Source organism: Thermobia domestica, chromosome 5 (genome assembly GCF_964235325.1).
Source record: "Thermobia domestica chromosome 5, izTheDome1.hap1.1, whole genome shotgun sequence".
NCBI lineage: Eukaryota > Metazoa > Arthropoda > Insecta > Zygentoma > Lepismatidae > Thermobia > Thermobia domestica.
In genome coordinates, this window is record NC_137458.1 from 204,686,025 (window position 1) to 204,713,769 (window position 27,745).

Sequence of the window (27,745 nt, forward strand, 5' to 3'; positions counted from 1 at the left end):
CAAACACACATGAAATTAGATATCGAGTTGTCTGAATTAGTATATTTTAACGATTCATTTGAAGGTTTATTTGCTCTGGTCTCAGCGATTATAATTTGACATTAAATAATTCTATAACTTCACTTAATGTTGATCAAAAGCACACCATATATCACATTAGCCATACAGTAATTAAAGTGATGATAGTTACCGCTTCTGCAGTTTTCTTTACAAACTAAGGGTGATGCTTAATCAGTCTAGCGCGCATGAAATAATATGAATGCGTTAAGTGATTTCGTGACTTCCGCTCTGAGCTTAAGTGCGAGGATCTAAAACTCTTAATTTACGATTCCAAACAATACGTTTTATAGGTAAAGAAAGCATAAACCGATAAACCACGTATGTTTTACTTTATTTTCAAGCAAATATGTTTCTCCCTTATTTATCTTTGATCCATTTACTTTCTAAAATTCCCTCTTTCAAAAACTTAAACAGAAATCAAAATTTACCTTTCCATTACAATACAATGCAAGGCATAAGCATTCGAAGTTCCATCTCTTCTTCAGAATCCAGCGGAAACAAATGAATAACAATACTGGCAGAAATACGCCATGCTTAACCCAGTGGTGCCCACCCCCCCTTATGTGTATGACGCACTCCCCCAATTGTCTATCCGTAGGTGTTCTTCCATGAAAAAATCTTCTTTTCGATTAATTTTACCCCCCCTCATCAAACATATTTATATAGATTTTAACCCCCCCAATATTTCAATGACGCAGTTTGCGTCATAGCCCCCCCCCCTTGTGGGCACCCCTGGCTTAACCTGTCCACTGATAAGAATTACAGCTTAGATAAATTAACACACAGTGTACATTTTGACCTGTTCCACAATGTAGCATTCGGATCACGAAATACTTGTATACGGGAAGTATCTCAACAAAAATATACAATAAAAGCCTTCTTAGTTCTAGAATATACGCAACAAGTGCGTTATTAAGACAACCTTAGTAGGCTTCGTGCATTTCTTTTATTCTTCCCTACTGAAAACTATATAAAATAGTTTGTCTTCCTTTAAGTAGAAACAACCAGTATTTGGACTGTAATGTGCATTTTCTCTGTCTCTCTTTTTTTTCTTTCTTTTCAGATTGCAACTCTAGACCATCAAAAATGATTCTAGATCTCATATTATTAGTCATCATATCAGCCATTTTAATTTTAATTGCTATAATGGCAATATATACATATATATATATATATATATATATATATATATATATATATATATATATATATATATATATATATATATAATTTTGACATTTAAATGGTGCGAAACTGGAGGCACAGGCGATCATAACGGAAATCAAAAGATGGAATCATCCCGACTTTACTGTTTATCTCAAAATTAAGTTTATGAAAATACAAATTCTGTTTCACAGGTTTTTGCGTAATGCCATTTCGAGATTTTCAAAAACTTTTCTCTCTTCATGAGTGCGATCTTCAATTCGTTACCCAAAATTGTATATTCATTTATAATAACCAGTAAATTACTATATCACACTATGACTAACTACTGCCAAGGCTTTTGTATAAGAGTACAATATTCCTTAAATAAGTTTCTTATTTTAGAACATTTTACATAATAATTTTAGGTAACGTAAACCCTGTTGATCCTACATTCCTATTCATTATCCTTCCCTAATTTTGTCACCAATTGGAAATGCTACGTCATCTACTCTGTCAAAGTCAAGATCCAGTCTTCAAGGCGGGAGAACTAATTTTGCTCCCGTTGCTACTAGGACTACGTAGTCACCACCCATGTTCACCATACCACAGTGGACGGCAGTTAGCCTTCTTAATTCATCAATGACTTGGCCATCGATAAAAGAAAATACGCTTACTACAATAGATAAATCAACAATGAAAGATATGGACTTACCGTTCTACAGCAGACCAAATCAAGTAATACTTGTCATAGAAGCACATACAAAAACGTTTCCTTTATCTATGTTGGTCAAGGAATAACTTAAAATCAAAATCAAAATTTGCCCAGAAACGAAAAACTTGCTAAAGCAGAACATGTCTACTTAATATACCCATTCTTTGATAAACATAACACAAAACTTTTGTAAGATTCTTTCCAGCTGTTATATTTATATAGTTTTGTATTTTATTAGCTATTCTTTATTGTGTATTTAGTAAACATGTGAGTGTGTGTGAGTGCGTGTTTTGTGTTTATGTATATGCATGTGTAATGTGAATCAGTTTTTTTTTTTTTTTTTTTTTTTTTAAATACAGTATATCAAATAGTTTTCAATTATTTGTTAGTAGTTAGGTGTAAGAGAGGACTTATGGCCCTAACCTCGGTGCTGTAGAAAAAAAGACAATAAATAAATAAATAAATATTTTCTTTGTACACAAATACACATTTATTTACGTATATCTGTGTCAAATTAGATAGAAACATTAATCGACACTGAATACGCCACTGGATAATCCTTATGGAACACTTATGTGAACGGACAGTCATGTGTGAAACACTGTGATTCATTTAACAAAGATTGTGATTGCAGTGATCGTTTGATAACATTAAAGTACTACGTTTACAGTTATTCATAAACGTTGCAGACATTCTTCCTCAAAACGGATGTTGTAACAAGGAAACGACATGCTTATTCAGCAAGGACATGCAAGACCGTGCAAAGGTGTTTTTTCCTCATCTCCTAACATGTTCTGCTCTATTATTGTGTTCTACAACTGTTATGTCCCAAATGACTTAGACAGAAAATAAATAAATAAAACGATAACTATGACTAAACTGAATAACCATGAATTACAGTACTTTCTCGAAAGTGAAAAAAAAAGAAAAAAAACACTGCAACTATTATTTTTTTGAAAACATTTATGGATTTTTCTGTAACATAGGTGGAAACGTATACAGCGTATTTGTATATTAATGACCATGACTTCTTTTGATATACGGATTTCACTCACTTTGTATTTTATTCCTCGATATGAGTAGTGTCGAAATTAAGGCGGGAAACATAATTAATTAATTTTTAATAGGAGGTTATTCCATGTAGGAGGGCAATAACTTAAATAAATCAGGTTTCAAATCAAACTTATAAACAAAGATTTCATTATTAACTGTGTTGAAATACTAACAGTCAGCTTCAACACAAAATTCAACCCCTGGTAGATCATTGTCCTTTCAACTTTTTCAAGAATGCATTGACTTCCTTTCAACTTTTTCAAGAATGCATTGACTATCTTAGTCAATCTCAGATAAGTAAGAGATGCATTCTATACATAAAATCGCAACAAATATAAAAGATCAGTTACAGGGTCTTGACGACATAGAAAGAACTGAGAACCTCCGCCTAATAAGCTAGCTAAGCACGACATATTGTTAAAAAAGAATATATATATATCATTTAACTATCCCTTTTACACTTGGTAGTCACAACTATATACGTTAAATTATTTTTATTTTATTTACTTATTTTTTGTAAGCTTCAACCGTTTTAAAATGCTAAATTTTTTTATAGGAAAATTTTCATTTTGAGTTAAGTAGCTACTGCTTCAGTACTATTCATCCGAGTATCGTGGTTTATACGTTATTCTCTTCAGAATAAAACAAACTTTCAAATGGCACCATATGCATACGTGCGTAATGTACAAAAGAAGGGAAATTTGGAGTAAAATGGAAAAATATCCTCCAAAAATCCCTTTTGTTAAATTTTGCGCCCTCTGAAGCGGGCTCGGCTACAGGTAATCGAAGGTAGTCAACCTTGAAAACTACTGTGGTCCATATGTAATACGTGTGCCAAGTTTAACTGCAATATTCAGAAAACATTTCTCAATCCTGTTAGACAATACCAAATTTCATATATAAATAGAAAAAAAGTAGGATATCTAAAATAAAACTTTCCGAACACAGTAATATTCATCTAAGTATCATGGATTATATGTAATTCTCTTCAGAATGAGACAAGCTTTCAAATGTATATATGTATTCATAATGTACGAGAAAAGAGAAATTTGGAAAATTTTCCTTCAAAAATTTCTTTTTGCAAATTTGCTCCCCCTGGAGCCGATCCAGCTACCAATATAATCTACCTTGAAAAATATTATGACCTATACATAATGCATATGTCAAGTTTTGTTGCAATATCTAGAATGGTTTGAGCGAAAAATATTTCCCAATCCTGTTTGACAATACAAATGATAGAGTGTTAGAGAATCAATTGTAGTCAGGGCCGGCCTTAGGCGGTGCGGGGCCCGATTGGGAACATTTTGTGGGGCCCCAGGTTTATAACTAACTTGCACCAAGGTCTCTAGAACCTATATATACGTATATAATATATAGGACTTGAAATATCCACTCATCTACTCGCCAGTGGTAAGTACTCTTTTACATTTGGCGAGTAAAGTCCGATCAATCAAAAACGTGTTTTATTCCACATACATACATAAAAAAAAAAAAAAAAAAAAAAAAAAAAAAAAAAAAAAAAAAATTAAAAATGTAATATTTTCATACCCATTTCCCTTTATAACGTTTTTCCATCTGCGAAATGTTCTGATGAGAAATGATCTACCTGTTCGTTGCTTATAGCAGCTAATTTTTGGATCAAAAGATCCAACATATTTCAATAAAAAATTTTCTTGTACGCCTTATATCTGGAGAACTACACATGGTGTAGCCAAACCCAAACTATCACTTAACTCAGTATGGTATGCTTATTCCGTAGAAAATACGAAAACTCGATTTAGGGGCGTTCAAAAATTTTGTGGTCCCTGATTCACGATCTAATATGTTTCAATTAAAAATTTTCTTGTACACCTTATATCTGGAGAACTACATATACAGAAGGTCAATTCACCTAAGGTGACCAATTTTACAGAACTGATGACGAGCACAGTGTAGGAGAAGGAACCAGAAGTCAGTAGACCGTGAATCCAATAGAGAATCACGTACAACACTGTGTAGGAGTTGTTGTGGTGAACAGCTATTATATCTGTTAAAGTGACACCTTATTAGGAAGGGTACATATGTGCACTTTCTGATGCACAATACAGTGCGTCAGTGATTGTGAAAATGTGTGCAGCAAGGGGCAATAATATCAGCAGGCGTACAGTAGAAAGGGTAAGCCAGCGCTGTAAAAGCACAGGCCCTAAATATCAAGATCAAGTCGTGAGAGTGAAAAGGAAATGGGCATATCCAGCCAGGACACACGTGATGCGAAGGGCCGCGGAGAGCTCGTCCGTGCATGTCGCGAGAAGTTTTCAAAAGGCTTCATGGTGGTATCAGGTTTCTGCGTCCCTGGGAATTTGTCAATGATCCTGTGGATTTGAAGGCCAAGGTGAATGCAGCCTATTTTCAAACGAACATCATGTTATCCTTATACACAACGCACATGCCACAGTTGTACAGCAGGGACACACGGAAGGTGTGGATTCACATGGACAAAGCATCCAGTCACACTGCTCGCAGTTCTGTCGCGTATTATCGGCGTATGGCCACGGAGACTGGTTTGTCTGTTATACCTGTTAAGTCTCCAAATGCATACCAGATGGATATCTGTGTCTTTGGCCTTCTAAAACAAGGCCTCACGCGAAGGCATCCCACCACTATAGGGGAGCTCTAGAAAGCTTGTCAAGCGGTGTGGTCTACAATTCCTCTTACTCACCTTCGACGCACACTGCTTCAGTGGAAATTGCGTTGCAGATTGATAGTCCAGGCTCGTGGCAACCACATCGAGCACAACCGTTGGTGAAGGAAGGAATTGTCGTGAGTAGGTGAGCGCACAAACTTTGACCACCTTAGGTGAATTGACCTTCTGTAATATAGCAAAACTCAAACTATCATTTAACTCAGTATGATGTGCGTATTCCGCAGAAAATACGAAAACTCAATTTAGGGGCCGTTCAAAAATTTTGTGGCCCTTGATCCACGATCCAATGTATTTCAATCAAAATTTTCTTGTACATTTTATATCTGGAGAACTACATATAGTGTAGCCAAATCCAAACTATCAGTTAACTCAGTATGATGTGCTTATTCCATAGAAAATAAGAAAACTCGATTTAAGGGCCGTTCAAAAACTTTGTGGCCCCTTATCCAAAAACTAATTACTGGTCAAGTTCGCAATCTTTTGATGAATTTTTTGATCATTCCTAAAAATCCTGGCCAGGATCGTAACCTTTTGATTCTTTTTTTTTTTTTTTTTTTTTTTTTTAAATCATTCCTAAAATTCTTGTTCAGAGAAACAACTCAAATGAAATGATATGCAAAGAAGTCGCACTGAGGATGATTTGTTTGATTCCATCTCGGTATACACGGTAGTATTACATGACATAATCAGTAAGAACGCCAGGAATTTTTCCTTAGTGGGGTATTCAAAACAAAAGAGGGTGTGCACCTAGAATAATGATATACATTTTTTGCACAAACTCAAAGAAAACAATATTTTTACGGCCAGGGGTGTGTGTACGGAAATTTGGGGGTTGCAGAATATTTCCTGGACATAAAATCTATTTTTACACGGAAATTTGGGGGTTGCAGAATACTTCCTGGACATAAAATCTATTTTTACAACAGAAGTTGTAAACGTAAAAGAATAAAGAAACTACTGCAACATTAAGCTCAGAAAATATTTGCTTATGCCCGGAAACTTAATACAAACTATTCATTTACTTGTTAGGGCGAGACCATGCCTTCCCTTGTTGAGTCCATGGATGTACCTGTATTGCAATATGTTGTGTGTACTTGACAACCGAGAGTAGCAGAGCCATCTTAACGGCACCATAGCCACTTGGCTGGGGGCCCCGCGAGCAGACTGGCATGTATTAATTACAAGTATTAGGACCAAAATTTAGTCATAGGGACCACAACACACTTGTTTAATCTGGGGCCTAATATGCTGTTAAAACGGCACTGAAGAGTAGATTAGACTGGACAGTAGAGTAGACGGCACTAGCGCGGGGTCTGATTGCGAGCAATCGGTCCAATCGGCTTAAGGCCCACCCTGATTGCAGTAATAAAAAGTCTTTAGTATACATTAACTCAAATTACACCACGCAATTACCATTCACTAATAAACGTGCAACAAATTCACATAAATAGCAGCTACAACAACACTAACTTCTCTTGTTTGCCTTAGAAATATATCATACAAAATTTTCTGAATGTATGGAGGAAAATGTGGAGAGAGGAATTGGAAAATTATACAATGTTCATTTCCTAATATATGTGCATGAAATGTGGACCTAAAGTACCGATAAACAATACTGATAAACCTTCTTCCCATCCACTTTTGCGGAACAAAGGTAGAAATATTTTCGTTTGAAGCCCAAACTTGAAAGACATCATTACCTTATATAGTCGAACGCAGAGGGAAAAAAATTCTCTGGCTCCTAACTTGCCGCGCATGTTTTGATGAAAGTTTGAAGAATGATGAAGTAGGAAGAAATTTTCAGTCAGGACGGCTGGCTCTTGAATCCTAAGTGTAATAGGTGATTTTATTTCTCCTCAATTATATAGAACTACTCATCTCTTAGTTATCATACAAAATTTCTATTTCTTCCTTTCAAAAAATGCATATATAAACAAATGTCAAGTGCAAAGCGTGTCCCACGAAACGCAGATGGGTTTTCATGCATTTAATTCGTGCGACATGAGAATTCCACAGTTTCATTCCAGATATGTACAATGGAATACAAATGCTTAGGTGATATTTTAGGTAGGAATACAGCATTAAATGTATGTACAAAATTTATAAAACCCACTTTTGCCCAATAAAATCCTCTGCTTTTCTTTCTTAACCTGGGTTTCTCACAACCCTGCTGTCAACAGACAGTTGGCTTCCGTCGAAGAGCTTTGTAAATTTTGTTGAAACAGCAAAAAGCTATCCTTGAACAGTAGACAAAGGATAACATAGTTTTCAGACAAGTTTCCCTCAAAAAGTGATCTTGTAAGCCTTTTGCCATTTAACAAATCTCCGAATCAATTAAGAGTAGGAACTTGAAATTTTGTAAAATTTTTCATTGAATACTACGCTGAAGAAAAGACGGAGTTTAATGATATGAAAGCAGGAAAAGAAAAATGCAGTCTTGAAACTTCTTTCTGCTTTCTTTTGCATTATTATTCTACTCATACTTGACTGTGGATAAGGTGGAACTTTCTGAAACTCAAATCTAAGAGCACGAAAAGAGGATTTACGTTTTCATCCTCCAGGAAGTTGGAATTTTATACGATTATTCTTATATATATCCTAAACTGTGTAACATGGAATTTATATCATTTCTACTCTGACGGATACCTAGGTTTACTAAAAGATTTTTCATTATTATTAACAATTTCTTTTGTGTCGCTCAGCATGCAGTCACGAAATTTGAATGTTATACATTCGGCATACAGAACAAGAATATCTCACGTGAGAAGTTGTTTTGATTAAGTTTCGCAACTACGAAAAGGCGTTAAAGGAAAAGGTATTTAGAATCGATATACTCCTAAATAAAGGAGGAGATATTTAGATGCAAATGTATGTTTCAACTATGCTCCAACACAAAATATGATTTTAGCTTCTAAGATATCAGACTACTAAACCTCGAGTTGATTGATTTTTCAGTTCAGCATCCCCTTCAGTAACGTGGCTATGAGACATAGACCTACAGCTTAACGTGGAATCTGAACCACATGCGCTCCCGCCAGCAATTGAACCCGGATCTCCCACGCTAAAGGCACGTACGCTAACCTCTTAACTACGAGGGAGCTCTACCGAAATTTTACTTTATACTTAAACGGCCATTGATAATCCCGTGGAACAACTCTAACTATTACATTTTCATTACAGTTATTACTGATGTTATTAATCCTCTTACTAAAATATTTTTCTCGTAGAATGTTATACTAGTACTTCTAGAAACCATTCGCTGGAACTGAAGAACTCAGCACATTTTCGATTAGCTCTTTTCCTTTACTAAGAAATCGCACTTTCTTTCATTTCTGACAACTTTTCATCTTTTTATCGTCAAAATACATCAATAGATTTGTTTGCTGTTATAAGAGAAGGCAGATAACAAAAACTGTAGGGTTCTTTTTTTTTTAAAGTAAGCGAATCCTTACATCTCTATTCCAGAGGCAGAACGCATAAAGAGCATTCCACAATCATAACGTGCTTTTTATCACATACGTTTTCTATTTGGAGCTAGTAGAAAAGTATTTTATGAACTGAGAACGTGATAGAAGCAAATTTTTACACGAAAACTTGAATGGAACAAAAATAGTTTTAGTGATTTTATGTTTGTTTCTTTATTCGACCCACTATTATTTTCTTCACTGCAAGTTTGAATTTGCGCAATTTTAAAATTTTAACTTTGAGACACCGACAGGGTGCTTAGGAACAGAACTATACTAATGACAAGTGGTGTTGCATAACTTAATCTTCCAGGAAAACAAGCCAATGCCAGTTTAAAAACCAAACAAGGTATTCCGAAGCGGATCTAAGACTCAAAGTTACTATGCGTTATGAGAGAAAAGTTGTAATTTGATGACATTTTTGTTCAATTTATACTTGAATCTATTTTTGATTAATTTCATAATTTAGGAAGTAAATATATTCGATGTATGTATTAATAGGTAAAGAATTTTGTTAAATTGCTCTATCAATATATTACGTATTGGTAACAAAAGAAGCAGCGATCAAAACTATGATTATTTAATGATCATCCAATTATCCTTCCTGCATCTACCCCACATTTACTTAACATTTTAATAATAAGTAGCTTTATACTCCATGCTTTTATTTCCTATATAGAAACTTCATTTATTGAATGCAATAATGTCGTTTTCGAAGTCCTAACGTGCATAATATTTCAAAGTAACTATATACAATAATTATTTAAAAACTTAATTATGTTTTAAATTTTTCGTAAAAGAAAGGGGGAAAATAATCTTCAAAAGAAAGGCGGAAAATAATCTTCAATCTTAAAATTTTAGTAATGAATCAGGAAAAGTAAAAATATATTCTTCTCGAAAATGAAGGACATCATATACCATTAACTTGTAATTTTCATTGTAAATAAAAATCTTTCACACTTACGTTTCAAGACACATGCTGATTTCAATTTCTACATTTTGTAATACTAAATTCTTGTTCTTTTCCAATATGCTTCTTAGCAAAAAGTCCCTGAAGTTCACATCACGTCGTTCTGTCAACGTCGTCACTATTTAAATTTTCTCCACGGAAACCTGAAAATGAATTAAAAAAAAAAAAGATTTAATTTTTATCTACATTTGTAATCTGCACAATAAAGGAAACCGTATTAAACATAAATACATAGAAATGAAAAATTGATGGAATAACAAAGTTAGAGAAGGAAAACATTAGAAAAACTTTGTTTGATAAACACAGAATAACATCGAACTCGTGCATCAAGAGTAAGAGATTTGCCATTGAAACAAGGACTCATCAACCTGATACGAAAAGTTAAGAAATGTTGGTTTTTATTAGTATGAGCTATTGTAGTTGCTTTCACATCCTTTGACACTCTGATAACACATTATTTGTGAAAAATACGTTGGTGCAAGTGAAAAAACGACAGTTGATGATCACTAGAAAAGGCTGGAATTTGTGATGAATTTCTTGGCCATGTATAATGCAAATGATCACGAAGAGAACTAAATCGAAACAGTCAATAAGGTTAGAGCCATAAGAACATTAGTTCTTTGGGGTATGACAACATCGCGTTCAACGTAAAGCTCCAGCCTACAATACAAAGTATTTGTTTGTTTCTCTGGAGTTAACTTTTGCAATACAAGGCTATATAAGACATGGATATCAAACAGTTTGCTCCAGTGGGCTAAGCTTGAAAAAAAAAAAAAAAAGAAAAGAAAAAAAAAGTTCTTTTCACGTTGGATCCTCCTAGATTTTTCATTAGTACATTATTCGTAAAACCAAACCGTATCATGTGCGTTTTTTGTTACGAAATTTTGGAGTTTCCTTAGACGAATCAGACACTTGCACATATTGATAAGATATACTACGTACAATAATTAAATACTAACATTATTCTAACACCATCATGAAATTCTGAATACACTAAACGAATAAAAAAAAAAGAAAGAAAAAAGAAAAAAACGCCTTAATTTGAAACAATTAAAACATGTATTGTGTTTATATTTGAAATAGCATACGCAATTTTAAGTTTAAAAATATCAACAAAGCTCAATGCAATAATAAAATTACAATGCATAGAACACATCAGCCTACATTGTAGCAATTGTCGATTTCGAATATTCTTGGCACAAGGTTAGGCCTGGGAATATTTCTTTATCTGTATTTACTTTGTCAAAGTGAACGAAGAGAGATACGCAATGGAAGAGGTTCGAAATCTGAACTCGAAATTTACGCATATCTGTTTTAGTGCGGATGGCGAGTGACGAAGAGATGTATGTGCGATAAAATTTAAATTATATATACATATATGGTGCCTTCCATTTCAATTCAGGCAGAGCATGTACCATCACCATCTCAGATATTGTTGAAACTTTTTTTTATAGCAACTAGACATGTTTTTAAGAGACACATATTTTTTTGTTTTGTCGAAAAAAATTTTCCCGCTAAGTAATGAACCATCAAAGACGGGGAGTACAATTTATGAATTGTAGAAGACATGGAAAATGGTCAACTTCGGAGCCTCACCATTCGGCTATGGAGACAGGTAGAGTTATAATTCTTGTTGTGGTATGTACATAGGGATATATAAACTATATTTCATTATAGTTTTGTTTGCGCATGCGTATCTTTTTGTACATAAATTAACAAATGAACGTCAATTTATCTGAAAAGTCGAAGTTTGCGAATTTTTTTCGAGACTTCCGGTTCGAATTTTAAAATTCTGTTTTCACGGTTGGTAAGACCTGGTTACCCGCTTTCCGGAAAAATTTTTGTATCGCTTCTGTGTGCAACCGTTTTGTCGCAAAAAATTCGAGAAATTGTAAAATTTTCAAAAATCGCCATTTTTGGGTGCCATTTTCTCGAAAACATCATCTTTTAAAATTCTGATATTTTGTCAGATGGTTCAACTTTACATGAATAATAAACACACCAAATACCATTCTCGACCAATGCTTCATGAATTAACTACAGCCTTTTAAAGTTAGTGAAGTTTCGTTAACTTTGATGTCACAGTTAGCAACACTGGGAACAATAAAAGTGCAATGATTTGATGATGTTTGTGGTTCACATTCATTAAATGAAGAATAAAAGATTTTCTTGACTGTTTTTTTCATTATTTTGATCAAGAAGGCTCTCTGAAATAGTAAAATGAGCCTCCCCCTACTCCTCCGTTTTCTTAAACCGAAATAATCTGAGGTGGTAATTACGATTACGAAACACACAAATTTTAAATTTACTTGAAATGGCCATCCAATAAATTCTGATGATCTACAAAAAGCCTGAACTATTACCTCAGTGATGATTTGGAATGCTCCAGACAAAGTCTCAATTAAGTGCGATGTCATTACAGTGATCGAAAAAGGACAAAAAGTTTAAAAAATCGAAACGTTTTCTTACGCGTTCCAAAGAAATTTACTGACTTTTTAAACAGAACAATCCCAACATAAGAATTGGTCACTCGGAATTTTCTAGTATTCGACTAAAGTGGGTTAGTGCGCAACCTGCGAGAAAGTGTGTGTGTGTGTGTGTGTATTGTGCAAATTTTAAGTTAGCTGCTACTGCGTTGCAACAAATCAAAGATGCAGCCTGTATTGAAGCTGTCATGAGTGACCTTTTTCCTTTAGTAGTATGATCCGTAGAAAATGACAGCTGTCTTCTTCAAGAATGTGGTGAGTGTCCTGGAATGGAAGAAATAAGTGTGGAGTCTTTAATTATTGATCCTGATGAAAATGAAAGTGTTATGTATGCCATATGGGAAAACAATTATCTCGTTAAAATACTGTGCCACTTTCTGTTTTCGTATCATACATTGCTGGTTTAACTGTAAGAATTGTAATTCATGACTACATCCAGAAAATGCAAAGAGAATTAATTGCTACCGAAAAGCACCGTATAAAATTTCAAGATACAAATGCTATTTTACTTCATTTGGACTTTGCTGAAAACTGGACTGTTATTCTGCAAAGTGAAATTCAGAGTTATCACCGGAATATGAAACAACTGACAGTTTTGTTGTAATAAACGACGATAAAACACGATTCGGCTCATGTACTCATAGCCAAGATTCAAAAAATACTCGAACAAAAGCAAAAATATATTTTATAGAAAAAGGTTTGAATACGAGAAAATAAGTGTCTACAATTTCCCAAACCGTGTCACTGATTTCTGATGGTGCTGCATCCCACTTTAAAAATCGCTTTCAGATGTTCGAGATGCAGACAGGTCCGATAAAGAAGTGGTTTTGCAGTGAAACCGGCCATGCAAGGGTCTGTGCGACGGTATTGAGGGGGGAGGTGTAAAGAATGTGGCAACGGGGCATAACCTTAAGCAAAAACAGATACACAGTATTAAAACCGCAGAAGAAAAAATTGAAATGAAACCTTTAAGTTTTACGTCCCACGTTTATGCCGGTTAGGCTAAAGAAGACGGTGATTATGAGAAATGAATGAAATGGTGGAATGCAGAAAGTGGGAGGAAAGGGGATAACCCCGAGAAAACCCACGAGCACGGTGTTTGTTCACCACAAAGCCCACACGGCGCGAGCTGGGATCGAACCAGGGACCCCAAGCACCGGAGGTGAACGCTCTACCACTGAGCCACCGCGCCCCAACTAAAATCGCAGAAGAATTTGTGAGTATAGTGCAAGTACAAACTCCGGGTATTACTCTCGTTTTGTTGCCTGGAACTGAATTCGACGACTTCCGGAAGAAAGAAAAAAAAAGGGAAAGTATGCGACCGGTAACTGGTATTCAACGAAGTCATTTTTGGCTTTCGGAAAATGGCGAAGTTTTTATGGTAGTAACGGGTCACCATGAACTAACTTCAAGCTTCTCCCAAAATCGAACTTCTGCAATTCAAAGTGTAGATTTTAAGAAATCTGCAAAAAGGAACTTTTGTTACATACATATATGTATGATAACCAGTGGTGCGTAGCAAAAATATTATGAATAAATCATGATTTACGTGAAGTTGAAGAGCTGTTTATGATTCTACATGGACCTTCAGCATTTCTGACTATCGACAATGTGCTACGCAGGGGCGAATCCAGGACTGACTTCTGGAAGTGGGCGGGGGTAATACTGCTACTTAGAGGTACTTTTAAGAGCTCCAAACTCTGAGATCGGTTTTATTTACATATAAAATAAAGTTTCTACCCCCTAGATCCACTCCTGGACGAGTTGTGAGTAAGCCAATACCTATTGGAGCACCTGCACGGTTACATGCTATTAGCGAAGAAGACACCAAGCAAGCAAATGATTGATACACGTTAAAATAATAATAGTAATAAAATCAGTGAAATTTTGTTTCCGAAGACCATTTTAAGTAAGTGAAAGTGAAATTTGTGCGTATCTTAATCGTAATTTCCACCTCAGATTATTTCGGTTTAAGAAAACGGAGGAGTAGGGAGAGGCTCATTTTACTATTTCAGAGAGCCTTCTTGATCAAAATAATGAAAAAAACAGTCAAGAAAATCTTTTATTCTTCATTTAATGAATGTGAACCACAAACATCATCAAATCATTGCACTTTTATTGTTCCCAGTGTTGCTAACTGTGACATCAAAGTTAACGAAACTTCACTAACTTTAAAAGGCTGTAGTTAATTCATGAAGCATTGGTCGAGAATGGTATTTGGTGTGTTAATTATTCATGTAAAGTTGAACCATCTGACAAAATATCAGAATTTTAAAAGATGGTGTTTTCGAGAAAATGGCACCCAAAAATGGCGATTTTTGAAAATTTTACAATTTCTCGAATTTTTTGCGACAAAACGGTTGCACACAGAAGCGATACAAAATTTTTTTCGGAAAGCGGGTAGCTAGGTCTTGCCAACCGCGAAAACAGAATTTTAAAATTCGAACCGGAAGTGCTCGAAAAAAATTCGCAAACTTCGACTTTTCAGATAAATTGATGTTCATTTGTTAATTTATGTACAAAAAGATACGCATGCGCAAACCAAACTATAATGAAATATAGTTTATTTATATCCCTATGTACATACCACAACAAGAATTATAACTCTACCTGTCTCCATAGCCGAATGGTGAGGCTCCGAAGTTGACCATTTTCCATGTCTTCTACAATTCATAAATTGTACTCCCCGTCTTTGATGACCCATTACTTGGCGGGAAAATTTTTTTCGACAAAACAAAAAAATATGTGTCTCTTAAAAACATGTCTAGTTGCTATAAAAAAAAGTTTCAACAATATCTGAGATGGTGATGGTACAATTTTATATTTTTTTTGCCTGAGTTGAAATGGAAGGCACCATATATATTAGGGCAGGGAGAAAATTTCAAAGTCAGACGCACTCGCCAATCCAAAAATGATGGTCGCCAGCATCTTTCACGTACAAATTATAACCCCCCCTCCCCTTGGCCTTTGGTTTGAGAAAGAAAGAGATTATATCAGGCATACAATTTCAAGACCAGACAATTAGATTTAGGATAATCAATTTTGAATTAGACAGTTCATATACATGTAAACTATTCCTACTGAAAACTGATCGCCAGCCAGGGTTTGAAAAAACCCGGATTTTTTAAAAAAAGCCCAACCCACCTGGGCCCATGTGGGTTTTTTCGGGTATTTTCGGGTTTAATCGGGTTTTTTCGGGTTTAATTGGGTTTTTTCGAAATATTTCAATGTCTTTGGGGTAAAAGTGTTAAAATTTGATTTATATTTCAAGATGATCATTGTTACAACTTGCAACAATTTTCTATTCACTGCTGTTTTGAAAAATTGGCCGCCATTTTGAAATTTTACGTTAGATCGCCGCCAAAATATATAAATCTAAGAGTGTATCGTGCTTATATTCTAAAAAAAATCAACTTAAAAGACCGAAAATTGCACTTTGTAGCGTGGATACCCGCTGTTTTTTTTAAAGCCACCATTGTAAAATTGTACGCTGGTATACCGCCAAAATCTATACTGGAAATTTAGTGTGTCTCGTGCTTGTACCCTGGAAATTTAAACTTAAAACATCGAAGTAAGGTGTCTGCCTGTAGTATGTATGGTACAGGCAGACGAACGAACAAATGTAGATCGAATCAATCCAGAAGCCTCAGTGACGTTTGCCAAATATGAACACCAACTATATTAATTTAACAGCGTAAAATAAATGGTTTTATTTGAAAGTCACTTTCGATATTTTGTGCGTTCAATTAGGTGAAATTCCCGAGCATTTGTTGCAAGACGTTTCTTTCCAGAAAATTAATTTAGACACTTAACAAAGATATAATTCATATTTTATAAAGTAAATGATTCAAAATGTCTTAAATGAAATTAAATATCTTCCAGCGTAAAATAAATAGTTTTATTGTTGAAGTATTCCGTTCCGATGCTTTGTGCGTTCAATTGCGGGAATTTCCCGAGCATTTCTTTCGCGACTTCCTCCCCCCCCCCCTCGAAAATGCAGCTTTCTTTACTGTACATCGAAACTTCCACTAGTACGGAAGTTTGAATTCAGCACTTGAAGTAGTAAGTGTTACGTAGTTTTCGGAACTCTGAGCATTAAGCTTCTTAAATTGGACAAAATTTTTTACGCTATTGTTGGTGTTGATCCTAAAGAATGCTTATTTGAAGAATACCAACAAATAACTGAACTAAACTGTTATTGTTGGAAAACTAAATTTTACTGAAGAATACTTGTGCATTCATCAAAGGTAAGAAATAATACTAATAGTTTTACTAATGTACTACATATTTACTGGTAGTACCGGCACATATGGCTTTAAACTCGTCAAACGTAGGGGAGACCGGGACACATTGTCACAAGGGGCACGTTGTCACAGTAGCAATTCTGAAAAAAGCGAAAACATTAGCGCGCCGGTGCTGCTTTCTTGTTTACTTACTAGATGTCACTACTAACTGTACTCGTTTGGAGATGCGCGGTAACAACGGTGCTGCGTCAGTTGAACTTTGTGTGTTTTCAGTGCCAGAATGTAAATTTTCCGAGTCCTGAAATTGCTGTTTTGTGTGTTCGTGAAAGCGGTAGAAGCAAATATTTTTGTGTGTGTTATGTAGGTTACAAATAGAGCTTCATAGTGTGCTACTTTGAATGCGCCTAATCTTGTCGTTTGAGTTGAGTTGATTTTAGTTTAGCGTCCCTTTCAGCAGCGAGGCTATATGAGACGTGGACCTACTGATTAACGTGGAATCCGAACCACATGAGCTCCCGCCGGGAATCGAACCCGGGTCTCCCACGACAAAGGCGCGTACGCTAACCGCTTAGCCTCTTGTCGTTTGGTATAGATATTTTGTAAAAAGAGTAATGGCGACGCGTGGGGCAAGTTGTCACAAATAAAACGGGGCATGTTGTCACTGTGACAATGTGCCCCACTCTGTTTCACAGACAGTGAGAATATACTAAAGAAAGACAGAGGGGAAAGCACCACCAATGGAAGATCTGCTGGTTGCAGCAAGAGCTATGAAAAGAAATAACAACCCCATATCAATACGTAGGCAGAAAGCTGCTAAAGAATTTTATGTCCACTACAGAACATTGGTAAGATTCTGTGCACGTGTTACAGATGGCGAACTACAGTTCGACCAATGCTCATTTACATTAGGTTACTCTTCGTAATACTAGGAAGAATTACTAGTATCATACCAAAACAAGTTTCGCACATATAATTTGGACTCACTACAAAAGAGGTTCGCGATTTGGCTTACAACTATGCAAAAAGCGCTAGGATTGAAATTGCCATAGTCGTGGAATGAAAAGGCCATTGCTGGCCAAGACTGGTATCCGGTATTTCTGAAAAGACATTGTGATCTTGCTATAAGAACTCCCCAAGGAAATAGTTTTGCACCTATAAACAATGTCAACGAAGGTCCAAAGAAGATTACGATTCTTCCTCAGAGGACGACGATACATTGTGTTCAGTTTATGGCGATCCATACAGTACGAGTACATGTAGCGAGAAGTAGATTCAGTGCATTTGATGTACGGAATCGGCCTACGAAAACTGAGGGTAGCAGAACTTCTTTTGCGTGTGTATTAACTGTGACTCTGACGATGACCTCCAGGTATGGTACTTTGTAGAAGCAAAAGGATAAACCTTTTCAAATTAGTTTGCGGTGCATACTGATAGAACATAACTAAACTTCGTAATAACATTTACTCCTCTTCTAGCTATACAGTAGTCCTATCAGAGGAATTCTTTGCAATTCATAAACTACACTCAGAAACAACTTAAATGCAATTGGTTAATTTTGTGTTGGCTTATTGGAGAAGTAGGCTATGATTTGATAATTTCGTCATTTTGTTATGACCTTTCAGTTTGTAGTTTTGATTCCTTAGCTATGAGTTAGTTCTGTTTTCATGGCCGTTTTGGTTTTCCTACAAAGCTTGATGTAATAATAAATCTTTTAGGTTGAGAAAATATAAGCTATGCAGCCCAAGGCATATATGACAGTTTTAAGAGTGGTTCAATTTTGATTCAACAATCACAAGGTCCCCCTATTTTTTACCTATTTAACTAATATAGTTTCCCCTTTTATTTAATTATGTTTTGATTCTCTTTCAGACCTTAAGTATTTAATGCTGGTAACATTTACAGTCTTTTTGCATTAGTAATAGTTGCATTAATAATATCTACCAATTTCTGGAAAGTGCCACAAGAATAATATGTGACAATTTGCCCCATATATTGTGACAACTTACCCCACATATGGGGTACATTGTCACAACTGTATTGATCATAAAACATAGTACATAAGTTCAGTTCAGAGCGACTTACATTGGACAGAGAAATAAGAGAAATATCGGCCTTAGACGAGCATCACAAGAAAATAGAACGTGAAAATTGTGACAATGTGCCCCGGTGTCCCCTATGAGGGATAACGTCCCTCGGTATAGCAGAGTCGACGAGCACACTATTTACGGAAAGTATTTTCTAAAATATAAAATTGCGTTTTTTCAAATAGGCTATAAGCATAATCAATACATTAATTTGTCATATAATTATCTCAAGCTAAGGTAAGGTTTTTTCATTTATTCAGTACATTCAGAACTTTATGAAGGTCTTATGTAGAATGCTGTTGTATACGTTAACGTGAAAGCATTTAATTCGCCCGAGGAAAGTCCAAAATTTGATAAAAATCACTTTCAATGTGATAAACTTAGTTGTAGCAATAATATATTAACAAAAAGCTCAAAAACCCAGGTGAGTTTTTTCAGGTGGGTCCAACCCGAAAAAACCCGGTGGGTTTTTTCGGGCTGGGCCCACTTGGGCAAACCCTGTCGCCAGCTCTAAATTTCTAGTCGCCAATGGCGACCTGGCGACCGGAAATTTTGCGCCCTATATTAGGGTAATCATTATATTTGGTCTTCAGAGATTTTACAGTCTCACCTCCTAAATTTGTTTCAAATCAAACCAAGGTAACCTATGAGGGAAGAAAAGCTCAATTGAATAATATTAAATGGTGCTCAAATGATCCCAAGTTTCTACTGCTTTTACAGTATACAATATGAGACATAGGTATCCTGTACGTTTCAGAAGACAATTGTAAGTTGGTAACAACTATTATGAAGGTAATAACTGTTAAATGACTGAAGTTATGATTAAAGTTAAGTTGAATAAATAGTCAAATGTGTGTTTGTGGTGAAAAGCTGCCCCGAAACGATGTCATATGACCCCTTCCTATTAAAAATTTTGAACCTGAATCCAAGATGGCCGCAATGATTATACAATAGGAGATGCAGTTCTACCTTCATTACTCCTATTCAGGACACGGTGTCACTCCCTCTAGCTGTTCCAAACATACAAGATACCTTTGACTTGTATTCTGAAATACGCTCAGAGTATACCTTCTTTATCTCCACCAGGTGGTACTGGATAGTGAGTTTAGTTAACTTTCTATTCTAAGTAATGTAAGCTTTCACAAAGTCAACTGTCATGTCCAAGGCTTTGTGTCATACTCCTGTTTCTTCGTATCCAGTCATCACTTTACCAACTATATCACTTCCACGCCTTTAATTTGTCATAATCTGCCTTTCAACTACATGTCTTAATCACTGAATATTAACCTGAAACTTCATTTAATTTTGCTTTTAGACTTCAAAGTATGGTATGAATAAATATCAGAAGTATAAAACGGCTATGTCTGTCTGTCGATAGGTACTACAGCAAAACCGGGAAGAGATTTCGAGAAGCAGACAGAATGTTCCTGCGGAATCTGCAGCCACGAATGTAATACCTATTCTAAGAAACAACTTCTATGACACTTAATTGACAGTGAATTTGTTCATGAAATAATTGTATGTAATATGACGGTAAGTACTAAAATAACAAATAGTCATTTCGAGGGCATATCACTTTGTACACATATTGTCAATCTATACGCATTTATTTGGGAATGCATCAGGGCAAATACAGCGCAGAACGTTTTAGAGGATCATATAAGGCAAGAAGAATGAAAGAAAAAAGCTTTTCAATTTAACAGACTATTCGCCACCGAAATTATTCATTTTCACCGTAATTACCGAAAAGAAATTAAATTTTTCTTAACAATGAATATATGTCTGTTAAAGAATTTTAAAATTGTCATAACAATGACTATATATATATGCATTTTCATTTATTTTCGATAGTGTCTGAAGACGGATATGTTAGATATCCGAAACTGTCACAACTATTATTTTATTATTTTATAATAAAACGCTGCTTTGCTCAGCATTTGTATTTTAGTGTAAGATACAGTACAGTAATGACCTATATTATCTTTCTCATTTGTCTGATGCTTAAATTTCGCATAATTCACTCAATTTCTCCGTAAATTTTGTAATTTTGAGCATCCTCGGAACTTAATCTGTAATAACACTTCACGTTTTAGCGAAGTATTTGAAGCAAGGAGAATTTTTTCTGTATTATTATTAACGGTATTTGATGACTTGAATTTTTATTATTTTGCAGCTGCACCAGGATGACGATTTACCACAGTTCATTCAGACAGAAATTCAGTTTACCGAGGCTTTTTTATGAACTATTGCGTGGTGAAAAGCATAAACTCGGATTACGTTTTGAAACATTATTCTTACGCATATCAAAGCTAGGATTCCCATATATGTTGATTAGCAACTTATATATTTCTCTTTCAAAATAACAATAAATATTTCTTCTGGAAATTTGACAAAATCTATGGCGCCATGAACTAGGATAGCACGAAGTTTTACATTTATAATTAGGGCTAGGATTTTTGGTGGGGAAAAAAGTATTGAAAGTGGTGGGGTTTTTGGTGGAATGAAAATTATCATAATTAGCCCTTTTAAATTTCGGCTTTTTTAAAGATAAATTTTAGACTCTCAGTCAACCGGCTACAGCATCATCCTTATTATCGTTTCATACCTCGTACTCTTCTGTTCTACTCGTGCTTTCTTGCTTCGGCTCCTAAGCTTTTGGGCACTTCAGTTGAACATAGGTATGCTGGTATAGATAAAGCTCAAGTAATATCTCGTTCTTTTCATAACAGAGCAAACTTTCAAACGGTACCATTTACATTTCCCTATCATGTCCCTGAGGCGGGAAATCGGATTTTTCTCTGATTTTCTTTCAAATTTTGAACCCCCCTGGACCCCTCCGTGTCAACGCAAAGATCTGAAAATCAACTGAAAAATACTAAGGTGTGTACAAAACTTCAAACTTTTATCTTGATTAGTAAGAGCGGGGAAAAATATTTACAAATGATCCCCACAATGCCCCAGATTACCGCAAAAGATCCTGATCTCAGGTAAAAAATTTCCCGACATCCCTGTTTTTTTTTTTTTTTTTACCTATTTGACCTTTTTTTTTTTTAACACAGAGGTCTGAAAAAATCTGATAAATACTACTAGGTAGACTGAATATTTGTGCAAAATTTCAAATCTTCTACGTGCAAAAGTAAGCCCGACATAAAATAATAAAAACCGACCTAACCATTTTTTAAGGATCTCACGTAAAAATTCCGTAAGACATCCCTATTTTTTTAGGATCATAGTTCGTACATCATTCTCTTCGGAATAGAACATCCTTTCAAACGGTACCATGCACGTCTTCATCTGGTATCTAGGCGGGAAAATAGCAAAAAAGGTGACTTTTGGTTAAAAAAAAAAATTCTACTTTTTGCCCCTCTGGACACACATCCCAGTGTTAACGCAGAAATCTGAAAAATCTGGTAAATACTACTTGGTGGACTGAATATTTGTGAAAAATCTCAATCTTCTAAATGCAAAAGTAAGCCCGCCAAAAATAATAAAAATAGGCCTAACAACAAATATATTTTTAAATTATGACGTCATTACCTACTAAATCCGACGCAGAGAGGCGTGAAACCATACGAAACGTGTTCTACACTGTCTTTAGACTTGAAAAAAAAGTTAAAAAAGCTTCATTTGTTCTTTTTTAATCGAATGCTCCGTTTGGACGCCCCCTCCCCCGCGTGGACTAACCAGTGTCGCCCTGCCCTGACTCGGTCAGATAGCATGTGCTATTTAGTGGACACCTAGCACAGGTTGGCTTGTGTTTTTTGCACTGTAGTTTTAATGCTATACATCCTGTCACCGTACTTACACACAGCTCGCAAAAGAATTGTAATTTTTCACCATTACTTCTGATGACACCTTTTTTTTATGTATGCCAAGTGAGATATTTTCCTGTCGCCCAGCACAAATTATTTAGGACACAATAAAAAGGAAATATTTGTTAAAGAATTATAATTTTTCAACAATTCTTTTGAGTGATGTGCCAGAAATAAACGTGCGCAGTAAAATTTAGTTAACAATTTCTACGGGTTCACTGGAGCAGACTGTTCTACCAAAAATAAAATTTATAGATAAAATATGATGTAAAACATTTTTCTTGAAGGAATTTGAGTGTTAATATAAAAAGTTGTTGTAATTGCACAGCATACTGAAATCGATTTTGAATGGTAATGAAAGTGTTGTATGTGTAACTATTCACTAAAGCGGCAAAATACAAGAATGCAAATAGGGTAGAAATAAACGGCGCGAATTTCCTGTTCATATGCTAGTCATAGACATGTGCAATGGATGTAATGCAAACATACGGTTTTATTACAAAGAATTGCATGATGAAGAGCGACATATTATAAAGTTCCTGCAGCTTCATGGTATGATGAAGCGTAAAATCAACTGTACGAAATGTGGAAAAGAAGTAAAGATTTAGAACAGAGGCAATACATACTTATTTCCTGTCGCAAAGGTAAGAAAAGAAGACTGTAACACTCGTATAATAGCTGTGGAAGTTACTTTAAAAAAAAAAAAATCGAAATTAACTCTGGAGAAAATACACACATTTGTAATTTATTGGTGCATTTCGCCATATCCAAGGTTCACTCGATCAGACGGTTATTATGGATGCTGTAAGTATTTTTCACAATCCTCATTTGCGTATACCCCCCGTCGTTGACTCACCTGCTCCCTACCAACGCACACCCTCGCTGCCGCTCGGGCTTCCTGGTGCGCTTCTGCTCTAACTCGGTTAGATAGCATTCGTGCTTTCTAGTGGCCACTTAGCACAAGTTGGTTCGTGGTTAATGCACTAGCTCCTCATTTAGTGCATATTCTGCAAAAAAAAAAAAAAACCGGAAAATGCAAAAATGTGTCAAAGTTTGGTAGAACCGTAGAACCGTTTGCTCAAGCAAGCAATTTCTAACTAGATTTTCTAAGCTATGTATTTAATGTGGATATATATGGATATGGGAATATATCTGCTTATATTAGGTTAGTTTATTTCATGTTAGGTTAGATTTGGTTGAGTTATGTTAGGTGTAAGTACTTCTATCATCCATTTCTCCTGTAAAATTTATTTTTTGCCTGCTTCTGGATCCCTTCTGCCAAACATAACTCCACATATTAAACAAAAATTACAAACATTTTTGTAGATAATAGAATGACGGAATAAATCAACGTTAATACTAGCGTCGATACATACATCGATACGATATATGGATATCGAATGAACGGATATTTGGTGAACAGTGGCGTAGCAGCTGCCCCCGCAAACCCCGCAGTGCGGGGGGGGGGCGACGTATAGGGGGCCCCGAAGTCTTGCGATGAATAAAGATTTAAAGAAGTAGAACTTTTAATTTTACTTCTAACGGCTTTATAACTACGGCTCCTTCTCTATACTTTGCGAAGGGGGGGGGGAAGGAGCAAAAGTGTGCTACGCCACTGGTGGAGAATTTCTGGATTCGATGGGGAAGGCTCATTTTGGACTTTTAGTTAACATTAATTTCGGGTTTGGAACCTCAAAAGTCATCTGATGACTTGGAAACACTGCTTACATCTTTCAAGATTGTCATTCGATTACAGATTCCGGAATTGTTATAAGTGACCAATTAATAATTTTATTTTACGATATCGAGTATATATCTAAAACTAGTATTCGTACGCAGTCAGTTTATGCACTAAGTACAATGGAAATTACTGTTTTTTTGAAAGACGAACACATAGTTAAAAACGTACCAAACTGTATTCATATAGCATGTAATTTGAAACAGAACTATTTGCACTTACCGGTTCGCATCATAAACAAAACAAAATGTGCTGTTATCTGGTAGTCAGTATGTGAAACTCAACTGTAAACAGTTGAATGTGAAGTTCCGATGTGATCATTTGTACTAGTTCAATTTGTAACTTTTATCAATTTATAAAAGTAAATTGACAGTATACAGTATGTTAGATTGTTCTATACATTTTAGATATTCTTGTGTTTGATTTGATAGTTTAATATGTGAAACTGTCTAAGGATGATAATTTCAAATATATTGAGAATGTACACGGACAACTGACATAGTGCAAGTGCAATTTAGTGTTCTGTTCGTGTGCGGTGTAATGGGCATGTACGATAAGAACAAAAGAAAAAAAGAGGAAGCTTTAATTTAAGATGAAACTTTAATTTAAAGTGTAAAATCAGCATAAGATTATCTATCATCAACGTAGGTCTGATTTCTTTAATGGTTTCATTTGCAAGGGAATATACGAAAATAGGTTAGTATTGTGGTTGTGCAGTGGGCGCAGTTATATTGAACGGATCCATAGATAAATGCATTGTATATGTTATTCTTTTCCAGAAAATCGACTTTCTACATCTTAAACAATATTTTTGAGGTGTGGACTCCTCTGTGGTTAGGAGAATTTGAAAATCAAATAATCAAAATTAATTGCTCCCCGTTGAAAGACATTTATAAGGAGGAATGCAAGTGTGCAAGTGTCAGAGACATACAGATAGGTAGAGTTAACAATATCCCGTCAAATTAATGTATATGTATATATATATATAGGGTGTTAATGAACTAAACCGACAAACTGTAAGAGGTGATTCCTCACATCAAAATAAGAGAAAAAGTTCATATGGACCCATGGCGAAAATTGCAGGGCTTGTGTATAGTCCGCTCCCCCCAGTTCTTTGTCACCGGAACTGGAAGAGTCACTACTACTGCTACTGCTACTACTACTACTGCTACTACTACTACTGCTGCTGCTGCTACTACTACTACTGCTACTGCTGCTACTACTACTACTACTACTACTACTACTACTATTACTACTACTACTTCTACTACTGTTACTACTACTACTTAAATCGAGAACAGAACCCAACCAACCCCTGCGGGGCTTCTAACCCGTTCCTACTACTACTACTACTATGGCTACTAACTACCACTACTACTACTACCGCTACTACTACTACTACTACTACTTATACAAAAAGAGCTTCCTTACCGCAAGATTTACATCTTAAATCTTTATGACATGCGATTCCGATTCATTATGAACTAGTATGAATCGTTAGAATCACTATGATTCGTTAAAAATCACTGGGGGGAGCGGGCTATACTCAATCCAATTGCAGTTTCAGAGCTAGGGTGTCCAAAATCGCGAGAAAGCTAAATTTCAATAGGTTTTATTTCGAATTACAGGAATTATGGATGGTGTTTCTTATCAGCGTAAAGGAAGCCATGCATAGGCCTACACAATCCAAAATTGCATATTTTATCAACTGTCAATAGATGTAGAGATGGGAATCCTACAGAGTGTAATTCTCAGATATGTTTTCAATAGAGTTTTCAGATACCTTGATTTCAAGGAGGGTCCAAAGTAGGCTGGAGGTAAACCTTGACAAAAATGGACATCCAATGCTTCAGAGGGAAGGCGAAAGTGTTAGGAACGGGCAGCTCCATGTTTCTTTGTGTTCGGAATAACGTGTAATGATATGTATTTCGTCACGGTATATTTCACGTTTTCTTCACTTATAAGCGTGAAAGAAATCATCGTGCCATGCGTTTTCCCGAGTACGAGAGACCGTACTACTGACGATCCTTAACACTTCCAACATCGCGCCAAATGATTCCGTGTTCACTGCTATCTAGTCTTATCGTTTGCCTACTTTGGACCAATCATAAGGTCAGAAAATATCTCAAAATTCGGTTGATGGAATGTGTGGCAATTTCATTCTGCAGGTAATAATCTAAGCCTATACACCCATTGAACATTAATGAAATATGCATTTTTGGATTGTGTATGCGTGACTTCCTTTACGTTGATAAGGACCAGAATCCACAGTCTCTCGAATTCGAAATAGGGCCTATTGAAATTTAGCTTTTGCGATTTTGGACAGCCGTAGCTCTGAAACTATACACTTTTCGCCATAGGTCCATATGAAATTTTTCTCTTATTTTGACGCAAGGAATCATCTCTTGAAGTTTGTCGGTATAGTTCATTAACACCCTCTATCTATCTATCTATCTATCTATCTATATATTTCATTTCTCTTTAAATGATTCTCTTGGACCTTTATTATCCTGAAGTGTCCCCAAATATTTGTGTGCAGATTGATAAGTGCGTGCAAGCTTATATGCCCTGGAAACGATTACTTGCAGTCCTATTATGTGCCATTATTTCATCACGAAGTTCAGTCGTTGTACTGTCAGTCGAAGTGCCTTACAAATTGTTTCGTTTGGCAGGAATTGCATTCATGGGTGCAGAGTCACTTTACGAGGACATCCTATTGCAGGTATAAATACATGTGCTTAAAAGCGAGAATGCTATCTCACCGAGGAAGAGAGTAAAGCAAAGTTCCATAGCGCGCAGCCGCATCACCAACAAGGAGGGTATGTGGGGAAGGTTCTAGATTACTGGTCCCCCATGTAGATTAGTAGCTGGGTAGGTTTCTTTCTGTACTAAAGTTTATACATTTAACTTATACAGTATTGCCCAGCGAGTGAAGGCGAGTTAGAGCCCCGCAGGGCACGTTGTTTTCTGTCTTAATTACTGCTCAATGCGAAGGGGGACCAGTAATCTAGAACCTTGCCGGGTATGTGCATAAACGAGCATAGTACGAAAATCATTTGATATTGCATAGAACTACATAGGTTGGAGCATTTTCAATGGTTTCGCTTGTACTACTTGTAAACGTAAAATATGGGTTTCTTGCAGGTGTAGAAATACTCCGCCGGTGGAAATTAATGTGTTACACAGCCATCTTTCATATGTACTCATTTTAACCCTAGAATAGCCTTTGTATTGGTGTACTTCTACATTATTTCAGAGACTGATTAAGAATAGACCTTCAAAAAAATGGTAAT

The 27,745-nt window shown here is 35.7% G+C and overlaps 2 protein-coding genes across 4 annotated transcripts in view; one reads left to right on the plus strand and one right to left on the minus strand.

Annotated features, from left to right (window-relative positions):
• The window catches only part of Root (ciliary rootlet coiled-coil, rootletin), a 533,338-nt gene extending 509,622 nt beyond the window's left edge, over positions 1-23,716 (minus strand). For both annotated transcript variants that reach the window (XM_081759614.1, XM_081759611.1), the window contains exons 1-2: positions 23,571-23,716; positions 10,083-10,231 (exon numbers count right to left, since the gene is read on the minus strand). The gene's annotated coding sequence lies outside the window, so the exon portion shown is untranslated. The remainder of the gene's footprint in view (positions 1-10,082; positions 10,232-23,570) is intronic.
• Positions 23,717-24,707: 991 nt separating this feature from the next.
• Positions 24,708-27,745, plus strand: part of Tti1 (Telo2 interacting protein 1) — a 116,385-nt gene continuing 113,347 nt past the window's right edge. The window contains exon 1 of one of the 2 annotated variants that reach the window (XM_081759617.1): positions 24,708-25,148. The gene's annotated coding sequence lies outside the window, so the exon portion shown is untranslated. The remainder of the gene's footprint in view (positions 25,149-27,745) is intronic. The other variant, XM_081759615.1, reaches the window with a different exon arrangement.